Source organism: Corvus cornix, chromosome 1 (genome assembly GCF_000738735.6).
Source record: "Corvus cornix cornix isolate S_Up_H32 chromosome 1, ASM73873v5, whole genome shotgun sequence".
Taxonomy (NCBI): Eukaryota; Metazoa; Chordata; class Aves; order Passeriformes; family Corvidae; genus Corvus; species Corvus cornix.
This window is the reverse complement of record NC_046332.1, coordinates 113333964-113356032: the sequence shown is the minus strand read 5'-3', so window position 1 is coordinate 113356032 and position 22069 is coordinate 113333964. Positions and strand designations below refer to the sequence as shown.

The 22069-nt window shown below is 44.7% G+C and overlaps 1 protein-coding gene across 4 annotated transcripts in view; it reads left to right on the top strand.

Annotated features, from left to right (window-relative positions):
* The first annotated feature begins 15620 nt into the window (after positions 1-15620).
* The window catches only part of PKNOX1 (PBX/knotted 1 homeobox 1), a 39051-nt gene continuing 32602 nt past the window's right edge, over positions 15621-22069 (top strand). For 2 of the 4 annotated variants that reach the window (XM_039552960.1, XM_039552985.1), the window contains exon 1: positions 15621-15707. The gene's annotated coding sequence lies outside the window, so the exon portion shown is untranslated. Of the gene's footprint in view, positions 15708-17148; positions 21013-22069 lie in introns of those variants that run through there. The other 2 variants (XM_010394622.4, XM_019282986.3) reach the window with 1 other exon arrangement.

Genomic DNA, 22069 nt, shown 5'->3' with positions numbered 1-22069 from the left:
TGCTCTGAGCTGCTCTGTGATTACAGAAGGAGGCTGCAAATTGTCAGACTCTAAGCAGTAAAAGTGAAATGTGTATTTACTCAGCTTACCCACGGTAGCTGTCACTGGTGGCTGCTGGGAGTCAGACTGGCTCACCTCGTGCCCTTTTTATTTCTCAGGAGGGCTGGTGTTCTAAACAGGGACTGAATCAGCCCAGGAGGAGTGGGTTGAGGTAGAAATGTGTCTTGCTTTCAGTCAACTCCCACCCTCTGGTCAGCTGCATTTGTAACTAAGGTTCTAATCTGGTCCTGGGATGGGCGTTTTGCTACCCTTGTTTCATGATCACAGCAAAAATTAGTGGTGGATGCCTTTTCTATCCATGTAATTCTGCCTTGGTGTCTTCTGGTGAGCCTTCCACACCTCTGAAATGAAGCTGGAAGTCAAATAACTTCAAAACTCTTGTGGTGCCAGGCTTAGGTTTGCCCTGCTCAGTGAACCAGTCTGCTCTGGAAAGGGCAGATAATGCAAGGAAGGCACCAAGACTTCTTCCCACTGTGGTGTTTTCCTGGACCTCAATGAAAAAGGCTTCATTTTTTTGTCCTTGGCTACTACCAGATGTTGCTGTGTTTGAGTCATATGCTAACATTTAAATTTCAAGCAGGATGCAACACGATATACTCAAATTCTGTAACGTTAGTAACTTTGTCTTGCTGTGCTAGGTACTTGCCAGGTAAGTCAGGGACCTTGTTTGGAAGAAGGTATAATCCAGGATACTAACATAATTCCTGGAAAACCTCAAATGTGAAAGAAATTAAGTCTCAGCTTAGTTACTGTGAAAACCAGCTGTTCAAATCCAGCATAGACTTCAGAAGTGGGGTTTTCAATGCAAATTGCATTACTGGGGGAGTACAAGAAGATCTGGAAAGTGGAATTAATTAACCTCTCACTGAAAAGATGAAGCAACCACTTTCTTTGTCAAAGGGAATGGTTTTTAAACTTTATGTATTTTTTTTTAAAGTGTAGCAAACTGCTAAGAAAATTGCTTTTCAAAATTTTCTCACACTTAGATCTCTAATTTTGAGCCCAGAAGGTTCTGGACGGCCACTGGAAACCCACTAATCCAAGGTACAGAAGTGGTACTGCAAACAGAGCTTGTGGTGATCACCTTAGTTATTACAAGTTCAAGACTTTTTTGGTCCTTCTGGTGCTTCCTGTGGCCTCCAGTCATGATAAGAACTGAAATCTATTAAGGATCTCTTCAAGTTTTCTTTCAAATTTGGGAAATGAGATTAACTGAGTGCACTGACAGATCTTTCACAGTACATCCCCAGTGTTCAACGATCAGAACACATCCAGTAAGCCCTAAAAACCTGCCCCAGCTCCTTTCTCTCACCACAAGAGATGCCATTATCGTGCAATGCTTCTCTTCCGAACAGTTTGAATTCCTGGTGGGTCCAGTCAATGGCTGGTGTGCAGTGAGTGAGCAGAAAACATACTCCCAGTATCCTGTGTAGCATCATAACATCAGAATTGTGCAAACTGACCGTGGAAGGGAAGTCCTGAGATCAGTCCTCTGCTCTGCAGCAGGTGCAATTAGATCAGGTTGCCCTGGACCTTGTCCAGTTGAGTTCTGAATATACTCAAGGATGGAGATCCTACAGGCTCTCTGGTCATCTTCTCCAGCATTTGGACACCCTTGTGTTTTAAAAGACAAACAAAAAAGCTTTACCTGTTGTCTAATTGGAATTCTTTGTTTCCTGACGCTGATCCTTGTGTGACTCTTCTGACAAGCCTGGCTTTGTCCTTTCTGTATCCTCCAAGGAGGTAGTGGAAGGTAGCAATAATGTCCCCCTTATTGTCCCCTTCAGACCAGGTTACTTCTGTAACACCCAAGTGATTGACTCCATAACCAGGGTGGTTTTGGGCTGTAGTTTCACTTGTTTTGTTTTTATTTTATCCTTTTAGAGAAACTCCTCTAATCTCTGCGTAATATTAATTAAACTCTTAGGATTTTAAACAAAATATCCCACCAAGTTTCCAAATCATCCTTCTCCTCTCATGTGGTTCTGTTTAATGGAATTGTAAATACTTTCTTCTATGAGTCTATGGTTTCAGTGCTTAGATATTATCCTTAGTGTTCAGCTTGTTCAGCTCAGGATCACTCTTAGTACAATCTACAAATATTTCTGAGCTCTCCTTTTTTTATTTTTGCCTACACACATTCAATTATACCTGGAAATTCATACCCACCTCTGGAAGTCTTGGGTATGTGGCAGTTTAGGGGCAGAAAAGACTGTATTAATGCATAGTTAGGGACATAAGTTTAAGTAAATGTGTTTATAATGAAATATCCCAAAAATTTGGCTCAGTGTGTGGAGTCAGTGGGTCAAATCTCAAAATTTATTTTGGTCTCTCCTGCCCTCTTTACAAACTTTTAACTGCAAAACAGATTGACAGGAACATGTTTCTGTAAATCTGTCGCGTCACAGAATACAGCCTATATGCATTTGAACTTCTAACACTCACAGAGCCCGTGCCATGTGTCTGAGTTAAAATCAATGCCTAAAATTCTTAGTGGGGTTGTTTTTGTCACTCCAGTCTGAAATGTGGTTCAAATAGCAATGCTCCTTCCCAAACAGACAGTTCCTACAGCAGTATTGTAAAAAAATGAGCTAATGTAGATTATTTATGCTTTCTCTTTTTCTGTTGGTTGAGATTTTGCTTCATTTTCTGTTCCTGTATCACGTCTGTCCATGATAGTGAGGTGCTCTTGCTATTCCATTTGTCCATGAGGGTACACTTGGTTTCCAAAATGTGTGACAGCATTTTTCTGGCAGGGGAGAGGGAATGTGCAAGCCACAACACACCTTGAGCTACACAAAGGGCTCGTGGTCGTGTCTCAAAGAAGGGAGCAAGAGTTACTCTTCCCTGGAGGCTTGGAAAGGGATTTGAGAGCACCACCCCTCCATGCTTCCATTGCTCATTTCCAGGTGCTCCTTTTCCAAAAGGCACCTCCCATGCTTTTTTTATTTAGTTTAAAATCATGCCAGACAAGGCCATTGTAAACTGTATGGAGGTTTCCCAAACTCCCCTGGGGTATTCCTAAAAGTGAGCTGCATCCTGTAGTTTGAGGATTGGGAGAAATGTGAGGGGAGCTGGAAAGAAACTCAGAATATAGAATACAGAAGGGAAATGTAGGAACTGAGAGCAAGGATGGTCCTTATGACTCAGGTGTTGGACTGAATCATTTGTGAGACCTCTGGCTGCCCGGCAAGTTGCATAATTCCTTAGGTTCTCATCCTTGCTTTATAGATGAGGAGTTAGTGGTCCCAACTTTCTCTTTGTACATCACATCTATTTAGCGAGCAACCCAGAATAAAAACTAGTAAAAAATGGGAAAGACTTTTTCTTACAACTTCTGTCTTGGGGGCACACATCGTTTAAGAGCTCCGAGCTAGCTGAGGTTCTCCCACGAGATGCAGTGCTTATTAACAGCGTGACAAAAATACACTTCAGATAGGCTGGGCAGAAATGCCAGCAATTTTGGAACTGCATTCAGGCAATGGCAAGACCGTTGAGATACAAAAAAAAGCTTTACAACTGTTCCAAATACTTACTAGTGGAAGGCTGTTAACAGACAGGAAAAAATGGGGAGGTGTCCAAAACCAGCAATCCACCCTGGTGAGAAATCCAGCTGCTGGGAAGTGGAATGGTGCTGGAATTCATACCAGGTTGTTGTCTCTGGACACCAGTCAATGGACTCCATCTTCTATATCACCCTCCCGTTAGCCATAAGAAATCGGTGTTTTTCAACTCCTTTTCTCTTGGCGGCTGGATGTGGAGAAGGAGCTTTTTCTCTCAAGTCCTTGCTGAAGAATCATTTCAAAGCTGTTGTATTTTGGAGTTCAGGGAAGGAACTTCACTACTCTGCCCCACTCCTGCCTCTTGAAGGTCACCATTGGACTGAGAAAAATCGACCAGTCTATCCTTCCTCCAGCTGCTCAACTCCTGCTGTTTGGTTTTTACTGCTGGGCCCAGAGCTGCTTATCTTCACAGTCTTCCTCCCCTCTGAATAACTTCAGGATTTATCCCCAGAATCAATGGCTGCTTTCTTCTGCACAGTCTTGGGAAACCAGCATCTTTAAAGATCTCCAAAAGGACACCCCATTCCTCCCCCCTCTGCTTCTATCACTGCAAATTTGAGATGACTATAAAAAAAGAGAACTGAAGAAAGAAATAATTGGGGGTTCTTTTCCTTGGTGTTGGCTGCACTTTTATGATTGTGTTTTTTGAGATTTTCCACGTAGCCTCGAGGAATGGGGAAGCTGTTTTTTCGGACGTTAAGATTCCAGGTAACAGCTACAAGATTCCAGCTGCTGCTCGGGCCTCGGGCTCCGTGATCCTCACCGATTTATGCGTGCTAATGTTAAGAGATTTGGCAGCACTTCAAGCGAGCGGGTGAAAACAACGTGTTTATTCTAAGCTTTGCTCTTGCCCTTTGACTTGACAGCGGCTGTGCAAGTGGCCTGGCTGCTCCAGCTCCTCTCCTCCAGAGCATGGGAAAAGCAGGAGCAGCAGCAGGGAGACAGCTGGCTGGCTGCTGACTTAGAAAGGCATCATTGCGTCACATCACGCTGGGTGAGTTATCTTTGCGATCAGAAGGGCCATGATTTTCCCTTTCTTTTCCTTTTTTTTTTTTTTATTTTGTGGGAGGGTAGGTGCTCCACAAATTCATGGCAGGGATTTGGTCACGTCGAGTAAAGTGTCCCATCTGTCAGAGGCAAAGTGGGTTTTCATCCTTGAAATGTCCTGTTTTTCTGACCCTTAAAAAAAAAGAACTCTGCTGGACTCCCTTTGAATCCCCTTTAAATGAATGGTTTGTAAACTTATTAGGATTTTAGGATATTAGGCCTTTCTCATATTTAATGTATGGATTGTCTGAATGGAAACATTAAGGCCAACACAAGCAATAAAGATGGATTGCCAGTAAAATAAACAGTTTGGCCTCTGACTGCACAGAGGAAGGAGATCAACTCAAGAAAACATTTCCTAAAAGTCACTTTTCTAACTGTAAGGCAATTCTAATGGCTGATTCTTACTTAAACCTACACTGTTCTCCAGTTTATTAATCCACACATTTAACTTGGTGTCAAAGTGGAAGTTAATTGACATTGTGCTTCCAAAGCAATGCTGGTGTTATGATAGGCACCAAACTGCCATGTGAAATACAGAGTAAAAGAGAATGGGAAGCAGTAGGGGTGTTTCTGAGAATCCAAAGAGTTTGCAAATGATACAAATGAACAAATCATATTGACATGCATATGTCTTGCTAGGAAAATTATGGCTCTGGATAAATCTCATGGAAAGTTTATGGTAATTCCTGTCACGTCAGACTTTTGCCTTGTCTTTTTAAAACACTAAAACTGGTGAAACTCAGGGAGAGGTATGTCTTGCCCAGTTTGCATTTAGTGTTGTAAAGTGTACATATGTAGAGGACTCAGTGGTAGGGAATCACATATGGGGCTCCATCCCTGAAGTCACCCAGCCGGTGAGTGTATTTTACACCTATTTATGTGGAGCGGGCTCAGCAGGTTGCATGAGGAATGTAATGTCCTGGAGGGCTGACTTCATAATTTGTGGCTGTGGATATATTTCCTTCATGAAACCACATTTATGTTTCTTTATTGTCATTACTATTTTAAAGGATTTTAACTACTTGCAACTCCAGTTTCTTTTTCCATAAGCCTTGCTCCCCTGTCTTTGGTATTCTGATTTTTTAGATTTCAAATGGCTTGGCTGCAGTGTCGAGGATCAGGATGCTGGCTGGAGACATCTGGATGGGTCTGAGATCTGTGCATATCATAATCAGATCTCTTCCCTATACATTTTGAGTCCATGTTCTCATTCTTCCTCTGCATTTCTCATTGTTTTGTATCCTCCGTTTGTATGCAGTCTCATGTAATTATATAAAAATGGTTTCCTTATGCATGGTATGAGTTTTATAGCTTTGCATTCACTTTCTTTCTTTCTTTCTTTCCATCATTTCATGGTTAAATAGGTAGAAAAGTTAGATAATATGTACACAGGGACTGCTCCACCAGACTGGAGCTCTGAGTATCTCTGTTAACATGTGCTCAAGCCAAAGAAGTTTACAGCATGCAGAGGGAAAAGGTTATTGTTAGTGTAACTGAATAAGTATTAGGGTTAAATATATAATGTATAGGTCTATGTAATGGATAGTTTTTATTCATCATAAAATGTTCAAATGACTTGCAGATGTCTGACTGCTGCAGCTGTTGCAGACCTTGTAATGGCATTAGGCTCTGACTCAGAGAGCAGCTCCTTTGCCAAGAGATTCTGGCAGTGGCTGCAGCTGTGATATTCCCATTGAAAAGAGGACTGTCAGCAGTGGAGGTGGTGATACAAAACGGAACGGGAGTATGAAAAAGGGGCAAGGCTGGCTCTAGGTATGACAGGAAAATGGAGGTTCTGAAAGCTTCCATTTTTCCATGTTTAACTGCCTCAGTAGCGTCCTACCACTGCGCTTACCAGGGAAGCAGCTGGAATTTATAGTCACCACAGATTCTGGCTACATGGAGCTTGTGTTACACTAATTGGGGGAAAAAACACAAAACACAAAACTTTTGATAATGTAAAACTTTGTTCCCAAGTTTTCAAAAAGAAAGAATGCCCCTAAAAGCAGACAGGATTGAATCTCACCATGCAAACGCAGTCTGTCGCACACAGTGCAGCATGGGAGCTCGGCTGCTTGCTGCCTATGGACACTGTGGAGCCAGGGAATATCTTCCTTGGCAGCCAAAGGAATGCCAGCATCCTGAAAAAGTACTGAGGAAAAAAATAATCTGCTGAGTGTCTCATGATTGTTTTCCTGTGTCTGATTGAAGTAAAGAAAATAATGAAGATTGACATGCAAAGTAGGCACACGTTTTATCCGTGGGATGTTGTGCTGAGACAAACACGCTGGGTTTGAAACAGCTTTTTGATTCCTGTGTGACTAGAAAAGCAAAAGCATGACCATTTTTAGAAGAGAGTTGGAGAAGGCAATGCAAAACAAGAGCACAATTCTGACTGGGTTTGGTGATAGTTGTCAGAAAGTAGAATAGAGGGAAACAAACCCTGGAGGCAGCTGAACTGTAAATCCCTGAAATGGGGAGGGAGCAGAGCAAGAGTCACCTCTCGATGAAGAGTGGATTTCATCTCTGCCTTTTCTGTTGCTTTAAACTACTTATGGAGAGCAAGGTTTAGTCATGAAATGGACTGCAGTGCTGGTCCTGCTCTATGAACAGCTACAAAGCCAGAAGCAGTATTGTTTCTGGCACTTTTTGAAAGGTCTGTGCTGATTCCAGTGTGTTCTGTCTGACCCTGATCAATGCTGTATTTATGACAGTAAAGCTTTTAAAATATGTTGGGTGACCTAACTGTGGCTTTCCAGTACCTGAAGGACACCTACAAGAGAGCTGGAGAGGGACTATTTACAAGGTCCTGGAATGACAGGACAAGGGGGAATGGCTTCAAACTGACAGACAGTAGGTTTAGATCGGATATTAGGAAGAAATTCTTTACTGTGAGGGTGGCGAGGCCCTGGCACAGATTCCCCAGAGAAGCTGTGGCTGCCCCATCCCTGAAAGTGTCCAAGGCCAGGCTGGATGGCGTTTGGAGCAACCTGGGATAGTGGAAGGTGTCCCTGCCCATGGCAGGGGAGTGGAACAAGAGGATCTTTAAGGTCCCTTCCAACCCAAACCATTCTGGGACTCTTTGTTTCTATGAAAAGATACAGATTATTAGAGAAGAGATGCAGTCTACATGAACTTAACTTACTAGGTGTAAAAAAGACAAGTCTTACTGATGTGACTTATTCCTTACATGAGTATAAGGGAATGACTTGCTAACAGCTCTCTTCTCCAGGGCTGCATTGGCTGTTGCCTGGAGCTGTGAGCTGGGACCCCAAGAATCCCACCATGTCCTGAAAGCATTGTCCAAAGGCTTCTTGAGCTCTGTCAGGCTTGGGGCTGTGACCACTGCCCTGAGAAGCCTGTTCCAGTGCACAACCACTCTCTGAGTGAAAAGCTTTTTCCTGATATTGAACCTAAACATCCCCCTACAGAGCATTCCCATGTTGTCTGTGCTGGTCAATGAATAAATATTGTGTGTGATGAGGAAGAATCCCAGTGCTGGATGGGCACGGCCCCTGACACACGAGGCCCTACAGGGATGGTATGGGCTGTGTGGTCTGTGGGGTTTCAGGCACCCCTTCTATGGGAGGAGGCTTAAGCCTCTCCCTTGGAATCTGCACCTGCTCTGGGAAATAAACAGGATGTTGTGGACTGAAAAGAGCTGAAAAGTCACTGCCCAGTTTGGTGGTCCATGGAGGAGGTGGGTCTGTAGCTGCAGGCACTGCAGGGCTTTGGGAGAATGTCATGCACAAAGCATCTCTGTGCTGCCCAGCCCCAGCCCAGGGCTGAATGGGCCAGTCTTCCTCAGAGGAAGAAGCAGAGCTTGGCAGGGATACAAGCCTGGATCCCAGAAGCGGCGCTGCCTTGCTAGCAGAGCATTCAGTCTCAAGCCAATTTGCCTCCCAGCCCACCAGCTAACCTGGGCACAGCATGAGGCTGGTATTTCTTCTGCTGCTTCCAGATCCAAAGCTATTTCATGCACAGCCAGTATGGGGATCTCTGTACCTTACTGCTCTGAAAGGTGTTGACACAGCCTTTCTTTCCTAGAATGTTTTCTTATCAGTAAATCTTAGAAAAACTGTCTAGAAAGTCTCTTAGATCTCCTCTTTCTTGTGAGGAAAGGCTGACTTGGGTATTCTAACTCCACGAGAGACTTATTGGCAGGCAAAAGGACATTATAGAATTGCAGTCTGTTCAAAAATGGGAATAAAGGAATTAATGGAGGAGAAGTCTGCCAGTGGCCATTGAATATGATGGTCTGATTGCAACTTCTGATTGAGAAAGGTGCAAGCTGTGCCAGGGGAGGTTCAGGTTGGACATCAGGAAGTATTTCTTTATGGAAAGGTTTGTCAAGTATTGCAAGGGGCTGCCCAGGGAGGTGGTGGAGTCCTCATCCCTGGAGGTGTTCAAGAAACCTCTAAACATGGCACTCAGTACTTTGCTCTGGTTGACAAGAAAGAGAGATCTTTAAAGGTGGAACTTGATGATCTTGGAGGTCTTTTCCAACCTAAATGGATGTAGTGTCCTTGTACTCGGATGACAGCAGCCCCTCATGTTGAGGAAGAGCCTGACAGCATTGATGGGAATGCTGCCCCAAGCATAACCCATCAGCTGATCCAGAGCCTGGTCCAGAGGCCTGGCTGCTCCAAGGATCTCGGCTTCAGCCAGATGTGGTGGTAGGAATGTGTGTCAGCTCTGGGATGTCCGTGTGGACGTGGGCCTGGAGGAGGTGGTGCAAGTGCTGCAGTGTGGACCATCAGAGACGGGCTTGTCTACCTTCACCCAGGGTAGGGGTGTGTGGTAGTTTCCACAAATCCCACCTTGGCAGAGACGAGAAGGGGGATGTTTGTGGAAGGCTTCTGCCCTTGGCATTTCCTATTTGCTTTCAGCTCAGCACAGACGTCTGTGTGGGGTTCAGCTTCGCTTTTGCTTTGTGCTGGGAGCTTAGGTACCTGGCTAGACAGTTGCATTAGGCAGCAAAGCACCTAATCCTCACTGAAGGCCACCTAATCCTTTCAGCTTAATGTCCTTCTGCTCCTTCAGATAGTCCCTTCTTTATTCCTTCCCTATTTGCTCAGCAGTTGAATTCCTTCCTCTTCTATCTCCAAAAGTGCCAGCTCTGCTGGCCAGCCATTCTCATTCCTGGTTACCAACACCTCGCAGTCCTTCAGGACTCCAAAATGCAGCTCCAAAACCCATAATGCTCCAAAACCCATAAAAGCAGCTGGAAGTAAATGAGTAATGGAGAGGGAAGTCAGGTCTCTACGGACTGAAGAAAGTGCTCTGTAGACCAGTGTTTGAGAACCTTTCATTAGTGCTTCCTGGTTATTTTTTCTGCATTTCACTTTGCTGAATCCAAATCCTGCTCAAGCTGGTGGGAATTGTTCCACCGACTTCTCTGAGAGTTGGATCTAACCCCTGGTCTGAAAAGCAAAACTAGTCTCACTGGTTTTCTTTTATTTCAGTTGGTTTCACTTTCTGCTTCTCAACTCCCAGAATAACATGAATGCATTCATAGTCCTCCATGGTGAGATTCATACAAAATACTCTCTTTTTATATTTTTCACAAAATGTGTATCAGCAATTCCACCCCTGTCCTTGTGACTCTGTTTTTCAAACCTGTTTTTTGCCCCCTTCCAGCCTCCTCACCTTCTACACAGAGGTAAATAAAAATTTCTTTTTACATATAGCACACTTTTGAAGAACCTTGGAACACTAAGATACTCTCAGCTTTCGGCACCGTTAAAAGCAGACAGTTTGCCCTCAGAAGGTAACCTGTATATGTTGTTGTATCTCAAGTGGAAAAAAGATACAACAAAAAGTTGGGTTGTGAAGGATGTTTGTTCCATCACCATGGAACTCCTTGCACAGTTCCCAGGGCAAGACTCGGCACATAGGGAGGTGACAGTGGATTTCTGCATCACAGCTCGATCTTCAGCTTTTAGGTGGAAGCTGTGCTTTTACTCCTAAAATAGCAGTTTGTTCCAATTAACATCTTTCTTGTAGCAGAAAGGGAGCAATGAGTAGAGTATGGTGCTACAGAACACAGAGAAGGGAACATTATCTTACAGAGCTCTGGGAGTTTGTCCTCCAGATCTTTCCAATTCTTTCCAAGTAACGTGTTAAAATACTGGTAATGCAGTGACTCAACCATATAAACAGATGGAGTGAGTAGCGTGCAGCCAGTGATTCAGCTAATGTACAGCTCTGGAAAATTCAAATTTGATTTAACATGAGGAGAAATATTGAATAAGACATTTCTAATTTTTCCTTTTGTTTAAGGAGGCTTTAAGTAGGTTGATTTTTCTACTGAAGAGAGAGGGTGGAAAAACATAAGCCAATAACAGCTGATTCAAAGGATGGCATCCTGATCCCTGCACAGAAACTCCTTGCAGTAGTGCTGCACTGCAGTGCCAGCTCTTGGTCTGAGCCCAAGTCCTGCTGTGGGACACGAGCTCTTAATTTCTCCAGAGGGAGTGTTCCCAGCCGAGTTACGCAGATCTCCATGATCTAGTTCAAGCAAAGCTTAGCATTTATTTAGACTGAGTTAACTCATTAATTTCAGCTTTAAAATCTTAAAAGGTGTATCCACTATAAAGTAAATCACATATTTTTTCCAGGCTCCTCCTATGCCACATAAAGTTGTGGCTGCAGATGTGAATGTGCTGTGCCTGCAAACAGGGCACACCAAGCCTGCTCTTGGGAATGCTCTCCAAACAGCCAGAGGACATCTAAGTTGTTGACATGTCTTCCTACATCCTTTTTATTCCCTTGGAGTGACGAAAGGAGAAACTGGTTTTCTGCAGAGGCCTCCTATTGTCAGGAGATCAGCACTTAAAAACTCACCTGATTTTTATGGAAATCTGGGGGAAACCCTGTTCTCTTTAGATTATTCCAGTCTTATCACTGCAATTACTGGCTTTATGCCACAAGTTAGGAGTAGAGATTACTGCCACCTGCATGGAAGCCCATCCCTTCACCTCCATGTAAATGTTGCCTTTGAAAGCTTAATTATGAAAGAGTTGCCACGTACAGAGTCAAGAGGCACGAGAAGTGATCTGAACAGGTTAAATGCAGATGAATGTTATGTTTAGCACACAGTTGTAATATTCATAATGTGGTAATTGCTGAAGGATGTCAGAGTAAGCCTAATTCCTTTAGCAGCTGTATGTAGGATAGAGTTTTGCCCTCCAGTACGCTTACACAATCTATTGTGCCTAAATTGATACTGAAAGTGTATTCCAGAGAAGAGATTTGGGAAAGTGCTTTTCTCATTTGATGAGGCAGGACCTCAACAGTTTAGTGTGTGCAATTATTTGTGCCAGCTGTGAGGGGTGCTCTTATATACTAGGGACTGTTCTGAGTAGTTGAGTAAGGTCCTGACCCCAGAAACTTATCTGGGCATGCTTTAAGGAATGAGCTATACTTAGTAAGTGTATTTAATACGTACAATGTGAAGAAGGTAGCAGAAGATAGAGAATCTGAGTGTTCTATTATTTGCCTGAATATTGCCAAACCCCATTTTTATGTACTTGTCATTTGCTATTACAAAATATTAAAATGGCATTTCGCTCACCCTGCCATGTGGCTTTTGCTCTTTTAGAAAGAAAAGCAGCCCTCTCGCCACTGCATTGAAGCGAGTGCACCCATACCAATGGGGGCTCAGAGCATAAAACCTCATCAGCTGTGTAAGAATCCTTTTAAGATTTGTAGTATGGAGAATTTCCTCGGGAGTTCTGTCTTCCATCCTATGGATTGGATCCTTGTTCTTTTGCAGATCTGATGAGGGACAACGCTCCTTGTTTGGACAATTAGAAACAGAAAGAAAAGGCGTCTGTCCTTTCTCTTTCTGTTTCGTTTTGTTGGTATTTTTTGTTGTTTGCCTTTGGATCACTCATCTCAGTTACTTCTTCATTCTTTTCCCCTGCTGCTCCTGTTTTCCAAGTTGCCAGCTTCTCTCAATGGTCCTGTAATTTTTAGAGCTTTTCTTAAATCTTCATCTCCTGGAGCCATTTCAGCTGTGATGTTTTAAAAATTAAGCTTAAGATTTAAAAATTAAGCCTGCAGAAGGTGTATCAGCGATGACTGAAGACAGACTGAAAAGCAGGGACCTCTTGACAGTGAGTGGGATCAGAGCTTTCAGTGAGCTGGAAGTCACGAGTTTGATCAAGAATGATTTTTAGGTTATTTTCTTGTGGGAATGAGGTTTATACAGTCATGTCATGTAGGTAGAGGTACATCTGAGGGTGTACCCACGTCATTTAATAATGTTTTAATCTAGTGTCTTACCCCCGACAGGATTAAAGCTGACACAATTATTTAGTTCCTGTGACTTTCATGAAAATAAGTTGTGGAACAGGGAGGATGTATCACATTCTCCCCAAATCATGGAAAATCTGCAGCAGGAACTTTTGGGCAACGGCATCCACTGACTAAAGAGAAACCTTAAATAAATCATAACTTTGGAAGAGATTTCAGTTAAAACTTTTGCCTTACACCTTAAAGCTAACAAACAACGAGGCACAGATGTGTGGGGAACCAGGCTTTCTTCATTCTGGTCACAAGCTTTAAGATCAAGGGAGTTAAAACATCTACTGAAATCACAAAAAGAGTAAGAGGCTGAGGAGAGTAAAAGATGGAGTAACTTTAACTACAAAGGCGACCAAAATACGGGATTACTGGGGTGAGGGGGAAACAGTAGATGAGGAATTTCTACACCTGTTGTATGTGAGGGGGGAGCTCGGGAATAGAAAGTAGCAGTTAGGAAAGGAAGGAAAAGCAAAGGGAAGAAGGAGGAGAAATGAAAATTCAAGTTGGGAAAGGCATCAAGAAAGGCTTTGAAGATCACTGAGAGGAGAGATTACACAGAAACTAAATTAGTTTTAATTTAATCTGTACATTCTCAGAAGAAATCATTGAACTCCCATTCAAAGAAGTGCAGGCGAGGCAGAAGGAGAACAAAGGGGTTGCAGGGAGAATCAAATTTGAAGAAGAGGCAGGTCTGGGCATGGGAACGAGTTAATTTTAAGCACTGTTTAGTGAATGTGTCACTAATGAATGTGCCAGGGATAATGAGAGCTGAAACTTGTGGTAGAAGCAGCCAACCTGGCCACAAGAACTGTATGAGAGGTGTTGTTGCACAGCACAGGAGCGGAAACAGAGAAAGAGGCTCTTGTGAATGAGACAAACTAAGAGTTGGTTGGGGTTTTTTTTCCCTAATCTTGTTTAAATAAATCATTCCCATTAACACTGAGCTGTGATGTACCCATCTGAGTGCTCTGGATTAGCACAGCTCAGTTCCACTCCCACCCTCTCTGCTTGGTGTACAAGTTCCCTCTCTGCTCACAAGCGCGATGTCCACATGGTTCTCACTGTGCAGGGAAAAATGGCTGGAAAAGGAACTCCTGTGAAGGCTCCAGGCGGTCTGGCGAGGGCATGGAGCAACTGTTTTGTCAGTGGACAAATGGTGGCAGTGTGCACAGGGTGACAAGATTCCTGAAGCAACTTTGTTGGCTGAGCAGGGTCTTGACACAGCAGTGACGCGCAGAGGACGGAGGGCAGACCTGGCTTGCAGGAACATTTAAGTAGCTGTTTCTATTGCCAAACTATTAGCCAGCTCTTTTTAAAGTGGGCTGGCCAGGAAAGTGTTATATAAAAACAAACAAAAAAATAGCTGACTTGCTACTGGAAGAGTGGCATGGACCATGAAAAAATGTAGGGTATTCCCAGTTTACTGGGTACAGGATAATCAAATAGAATCCCAGTGGCAGCTTTTGCAGAGGGACTACAAGACCTGAAAGTAAATCTGCTTTGGGTTTAAACTGAGCTTCCTAAAATGAGATTTGCTTTTTATGTGTCACCTTCTTCCTCCCCTTGCAAACCTCTGCTCTCAAAGCCAGCGAGGGGTTGCGGGGTGATCTTTTAGAAGTCTTTTAGAGAAGGAGGAACAAGGTGGAGACGACAGATCGATCACCTGTGACATGCATGACTCAAAGGCATTCCAGCCCTTTTGCTCAGCAGAGACACTTTTTAAATATCCCAACAGCCAAACGGCCAAGTCACAGGGCACCCGTCTGAAATCACATTCCTGACACTTTCCTGCCCCTTATATAGGAATGGTTTGGGAAAAGGGGGAATATTTAACAGTGGTAACTCATGGGGGAAAGAGCTGTGACAGCGCTGCTTCCTCCCAAGTGGAGTTTCAGTACAAAAAACCCCATGTGTGGTCAGCATCCTTATTTCAGGGCATGGCAGGACCCGAGCAAGACCTGGGCAGGGTCCTGAGCAGCACCTGATCCCTAGGCAAGGCCCTGAGGGATAGCGAAGGTCCGCCCTCACTCAAATCCCGCAGTTTGGGGGTTTGGGGAGAACAGGCGGGCGCAGGTTCGGGGCTGGAAGGGTCACAAGGATCGGCCGGGCAGTTTCACCCCTCGCAGGCCGCAGGAGAAGTTCCTGGGAAAGCCTGTGGGGAGCCTCCATCGCAGCTCCCGCAGTCGGGGCTCCCCGGGGCGACCCCCGCCCGCGCCAGGCGGCTCCCGGGGGCATCCTACAAGACGCGGGGACTCGTAGCCCCAACAACGAGCCAAGGGACTCCCCAAGCCCGGGGAGCCGCGCCCTGAGGCGACCCCAGGGCGAGCAGCGAGCGCCGGCCGAGGGAACGCTGCAGGAAACCGCCATAGCAGCCCCCGCCTCTCCCCTCATGCCAGAGCCACTTGGTACCTCCCTCCTCCCCCCACCCCCAGCAGTGGTTTCATCCCCCCGCCTCACACACGGCGAGGGGCGTGGCCTCGCCCGCCCGGCTTCCCCGCCCCCTCATCCATATTCATGAGGGCGAGACCGGCGGCCCCAATGCGGAGGGGCGGTGCGCCCAAGCCCCGCCCTCCGGCGATGAATATTGATGAGGCGCGCCGTGGCGTCGGGGGCGGCGCGGGCGGCGATTGGCCGGGCGCGGCGGCGCGCGGTGACGCGCGCGGCGGCGGTGCGGGTCCCGATTGCTGCAGCCGCTTGTCAGTGTGACGAAGATTGGCACCCGAGGTAAGCGCTGTCACTCAAACCCCGCTCCAGCCCCGCCGTCCATCACGGCGCGCCCGCCGCCCGGGCACGGCCGCACCGGGGAAGCGGGAGAGCGGCTGGGGAAGGGGCGAGCGGGGCGGCGGTGGCCAGGGGAGAAAGGGGCACCCGCGCTCCGCCGCCGCTCGCACGGACCGGGGGGTTTAAGGGGCGGTGGCGGGCGCGGGGAGGGGAAGGAGGGGAAAAGCGGGGAGGGGTAGGGGGGGGGAGCGAAGCGAGGAAGGTTCTGGAACGGCCGCCGTGCGCCCGTTGTGTCCCGGCGGGGGCGCGCGCGGGGAGGGGACGCGGGAGCGCGCGCGGGTCCGCGCGGAGGAGGAGGAAGAGGAGGAGGAGGAGGAAGGAGATGGGGGCTATGGGATGGGGGGGGGGGGGGGGGGAGGGAGGAAGGGAGAGGAGGCGACGCGATGCTTAAAGGGGCAGCGCTGTGCTGGCCGCTCCTCGGAGGCGGGGGGGAAACGGGGGGCGCTCCGGGAGCTCCGCCGCCGCCCCTCGCCGCCTCCGCGGGCCCCTGCACCGGACCGGGGGCTCGGACCTCCGCGGCAGCTGCACCCCGCTCTCCCTCTCGCCGTGCTGTGATCCCTGTCCCCCTCCACACCTGCCCTGTCCCGGGGGGACAGCAGGAAGGGGATGCGGAGATGCCCCCCGGCCGCTGCCCCGGTTTAGGGGATGTTCCCCCACGCCCGCCTCGGCGTTCATAGAAAGCGGAGCCCGGTCGGGGCAGTGTGCGCAGAGCCGCTTTGGGTTTCTCCCTCGTTTGTATCTTCTTTTCGGTGTGACCCCGTGGTCTCCCGGCTCGGTTGTGAGCAGACACCTTCCCGACAGCCAGGCCGAGGGTTCCCGGGTGTTTACGCGGCCGCAATTAGGAGCTGAGACTTGACACTGCCCAGAGGCCCTGCTGGGGATGTGTGTAAACAATAATAAATCAAGCGCTGGTTTTATCCCCAAGTATTGCCTCAATGAGCCACAAGTCCCAGGTCTCATGGAGCAGTCCATGGCTTTCCTTCATTCCCACCACGCTGGAGTCTGTCAATTAACAATATAACATTATAAGTAGTTAACACATTCGTGATAATTCTCTGTATAGCTTATTGCTATTTTTAAAAATAATTTATTAAATATTTTCCGTAGTCTTAAATGGTCATATGTAGTGTAATTTTAGAGACAGGTCACAATATTAATTTATTTTTTTAATCTGCTGCTGCTGAAGTTTTTGGTCCCTTTTTGCAGTTTTGTCTGAGTAAATGACTGGTGTGGTTTAGGGAGGAAGAATCCCAGAGTGGTTTGGGTTGGAAGGGACCTTCAAGTCATCTTGTTCCAACCCCATGCCATAGTCAGGGACACCTTCCACTATCCCAGGTTGCTCCAAGCCCCATCCAGCCTGGCCTTGGACACTTCCAGGGATCCAGGGGCAGTCACAGCTTCTCTGGGCAACCTGTGCCACGGCCTCACCAGTCTCACAGTAAATATTTTCTTCCTAGTACGAGACACTGGTATGAAACCCTTCAAAGTGAATGAATTGCTGGTTTGTAGGCTTTTTGGTTTTTTAAGACATGCACTTGAGAGCTGCCCAGGCAAGATTCATTTTTGTCCTTAACCCTCTTTGGAATAGGTTGTGTGCATTCCATTAAACAGATCCCGGGAACAGGGAACATGGGCATTATGTTCTGGATGGTGGAAAACACTTGGGCTAAGATCCTGTGGAGGATAGCAAGAAGGTGTAGGTCACTTTCAAAGTATGCTAAATATCTCATTTTTTTTTTTAAACTAAAAAAATCCTTTCTTAGCTTTTACAAAAAACGTGCACATATAGTTAGTTTCTAATTTCATTCTCAAGTGTGCTCTTGCACAAAGTTTCACTGTAGATTGTTTGATGAGGAGAATTGTAGCAGCTATGGCTTAGGATAGCCACAGATCTTGCTGTTCTCCCTACTGTGAATACACTCAGGTTGTTCCCTGTCCTCTATGGGATGTCATCTGTTTATGGCCTGCCTGTGCTATGGGGTTATATCCCTTTAGCTATATTTGTATGTGTGGTTGAAGTGAGATGGCTTCTGCAGCTGGATGGCGTCCTGGTCAGTCCCTGTTAGCTGTATGTGTGAGTTTTATGGATTACACTGAAAGGGGAAACAAATTGTTGTGATTGTATCAGAAATCCATCCTTACATGTATTTCCAGACAGTGTCATTGCTACACTATCAAGAACAGCAAGTGCGTTTTGAGTGCGTTTTCTGTCACATAAAATTGCAGATTTATCCTTTTCCGAGTCTGTGTGTAGCCACATATAGAATCATTGCATTCAAGTTTTCAAACATTTCTGGGGGAAAAAAAATCCCCCAAACAATTCACATAGTCTATTCAAAATAATTCTAATTATTTTTTTCATATATGTCCTATCTTCAGTTTATTTTGTAAACTGTACAGTATATTTTTACTCTTGACTGTCACTGCTTGACATATTTTCCTGTTATCTCATAATTAAAGTATCCCCAGGAAAACTTCAGTGTAGGTTTCACTGTGTTTTCTTTACATAATCTCCAGTTCAGTGGTGAAAGGCAGAGCTCAGTGTGCTTCAGTCACAGGGTGAAGATGAGAAGTGTAGGAACTGTTGTGCTGCACTGGGATTTTGGAGGCTCAGATCATTTCTCATTGGTCTCCTCAGTGGGTTTGGGCCATGCATTTTTTTTTTTTTAATCTGTGCTTGTGTGTATTGCTGGGCTGAAATTTTTCTTGTTACCATTTCCCATGTGCTGATAGAAAACCCAAGAATTCTTTACATTTTGAGTCCATTGTTGTTGTTTTTAGGGTTGGTGGAGATTTTATTTTGTATTTGGAAATTTCACTTTGGCATGTAAAAAGTCAAGCTGGGATTAAGTAATTTATAGCCTTGATTTGTACTCTTAATACAATTTGGAATATCTGGGTTAAATAAAAATAACATTTTAAAGCTAAGTCCCTGCAGTCTTCCATGATAGGACTGAATGAATGAAATATAAATTTAAATTTATTTTAAATGCTTTAGTCTTATAAAATGGATAGTCTTCTACAAGCTGTAATTTCTTCTTCAGAATTTTGCTTTCCAACTGTATTTTTCTGTGTTGTAAATGCAGTGCTCTAATAAAGCCCTGATAATTCTGATTGCTACCACAGCAAGTTTAGAAGTGTTCAGGAGCAGTTCAATTTCCTGGAAAAGAGTAACTCTTTGGTGAAATTAAGCCGTGTATTAGTGGCCGAGGGTGAACGATCACAGAACCACCACTGTGGCAGTGGAACTGCCTGTTTTAATGGCCATGTTAATGTCCTGAATGAAGCAGTCCAAATTGTATTTCAGAATATTATGTTGTGGTCTGGGAGCCAAATGTTGCCTCTGCAAAACTGGCACATCTGTGAAAGCTTACAGTAAAGCAGATTAGTATTTTTATTTTGGTGTAAGTAAGACCAAATGCAATTTTTTGTGTGAAATTAAAAATGTTGCAAATGTTACTTCTCTCTCTCTCTTGCAGCAGCAGCAGCTGGTTACTTCAGTCTCACTTGTTCAAAGAGTCTATAGGTTTAAAAATGAGAAGTCTCAGAGGGATTTATTTTGCCACAGCTCAGTGCTGTACAAAATGTAAAACAACTTACTGCTCTTCTAAGCAAGAGGATGCCAAGAGCAAGGAGAAAAAGCTGCTGATGGAGTTCTTTCATTTGCTTACTTGGTGCCAGATGTTGCCAAAATCTTGTACCCAGCCCATTCTAGATCTCCCCAAGGGAACTGAACACTAAAATATTCACACCTGTAGCGGGTTCTTCACTTTGTTCACTGAGGCGGTTTCATACCAGACCTGTGGAACACGGGACTCATGAGGTGGAACTGGGGGTGGGGTAGAAAGTGAAATAATGGCACCACGGATCTGGAAATGCCAATTTTGTTGTTACGGAGCTGTGACACATTTTTATGAAGTCGGTGAGGGGCAGTAACTTGGTTCCCCTGCCAGCAGCAAGGGGATACCACGTCATGTATGGCACTGAGAGGCAAAAGTTGGTGTTAGAAAGGGAATTAAAACTTAGGTCTTGTTCTCGCATGGTTGGTTCCTATCCTTCACAGGAACACATTGTTTGGGGTTTGATGTGGCAGCTGCTCCAGGCCATGGTGTTCTCATTTTTTAGTACCTAGGTGTACAAAAGAGGTATTTGCTATTAAACCTGAGGGCCATTTAAGTACACCGAGAGTCAAAAGGTGATTTTTGAAAATGGGAGTTGAGTGTGATAATCACTGACTGTCCCTTACCCCGCTGTGCCCAGAGATCTGCAGCTCTCTCTTCTGCAGCTGATGGGAAATTCAGGCAAAAAAGTAGAATATGGCAGCTTACTTCTGGTTACTGAAATAGGGATCCATTTCTTTTAAACCTCCAAATTCCAATATATCTTATTGGTGAGCTTTTGGAATTGCCTGTGTTTTTTCTTGAGGGCAGAAGAAGCTAGGAAGTGTGGCTATACTTCACATCCTGCTTGGTTTTTTACGACTTACATAGCAAACAAAGCAAAGGGAAAAGGATATTATCATATTTACTGAAAAATAAAGTCCAAGCCTTTTATATTCTAAGGAAACAGAGGCAATTAGAGAACAGAAATTGCAGCTTTGTACGTGTTTAACGTGCCTAGAGAACGGGGGAATGAAAATGTGTGTGCTGTGTTGTACGTTTTTGTAACTAAAGAACTTCTGGGTTAGTTTGTGATCGCTTAATTTAGGTGTTCTAGCCCAGTTTTCTGCATTCTAGGCCATATTAGCAGCAATATCAGAAAGAAGATTACCTGGTTATCTTTATTATTATTTTGAGGGGTTTATGTAGTTTAGTTGTTAGTCCTGCTGAAATTTGCCATGATGAATATGTTTGAGCAGGGTTAGCCTGCCAACTTTAAAATGATTCAGCATCTTGAAAATTACTCTAAGAGAAGGTAAATGTCTTAATTTAAAAGAAGGGGGGGATTCTTCTTATTTAAGAGCATATCAGCAGTTGAGTTGTGGATTTTAGTGTTGCAGAGGGGAAAGGAGCATAAGCATTCACATGGAGCATATGGCTGTTCCTTGAGAAACTTCAACAGACCATGAGCTCTTGGAAAACAAGGCTTATATATGTTTCTGGGCAAATATTTATTAACTAAATTATCTGAATATTCCATGTGACATGAGTATCTTCCTGTTTGTTGGTCCTTGCATGTCACCTGACTGTGCAGTCATCACCTGGACCAAGTAGTTCAGCATGATGCAGCTCACAGCAGTAGGTGATGGGTAAGTTTAATCCTAAATAGTCTTTCTGTACCCCAGAACACTTAGGCAGCAGTCATAACTCCTGGAGGGATAGAGACTTGTGTTTGGGAGAGGTGGGAAACAAGAGTCAAGCAGGAAAGGAAGAGTTTTTATTTAATCATCATTTTGTAAAACAAAATGACAGTTCATTTTAAGGCCTACACTTAGTAGGAAAACGAAGTTAATTCAGGTTTGACCCAATGTTAGAGTCAAACCAGGGAGGATTCTGGGAAAGGTAGTGATGGATTGGAACTGGATTTGACACAGAGTTGCAGGACCAGGATTTGGTGTCTCTTTCAGGTTTTTTGGCTAGCCCAAGTTAACTCTTGATTCATTAATGGGGTTGTTATTCCAGAAATTGTAAAAGACATAAAAATGAAGTAATTGATAAGGGAACATCTTGATCTTGATGAATTGTTTAAATGCCAAAAATGTGTAGAGGGCATTTTCTTACCCATTCGACATCCAAAGTCCATTTTAAATTAGTTATTATTTTAATAAACCTCCTCCTCACCCTTCAACTGTACTTCAATAGCATCAGGAATTCAGCCCTTCATAGAATTATTGGAAACTTTTATGGTTTTATAATAAAAATGTTGGAAAACATAACATATGCTTACACAAACTGCTCACATTGTAAAGTATTCAATAGCAATAAAGGCAGAGAGACTGGTGGTTTATTCTGTGTCTTCTTTATGAAACCACAAAGCATAAACACAAAACAAGATTCATTTCAGTCATAGTTTATTGGGTGCTGATGCAAATCATGATGAAAATAGGATTTCCTGTTGCTTTGGTTTAATTTGCCTGGAAGGATATGGTTCTATGAGTGTCTCCAAAAGTAAGAGATTCGGGATGTGCTTGTGTGGATATTCCAAAGGCTTCAGTGGCAAAGGGATGGAGTTGTGTCTAGGACATAAGCAACCCTGATTATCCATGTGGGGAATGCCAGGGAAATGGGGAGGGTGGTGGAGTTCTCACCTTTTTTTCTGTTTATTGATTTTTTAATTTTTTAAAATGAAATTGTGTTTGAAAAAGT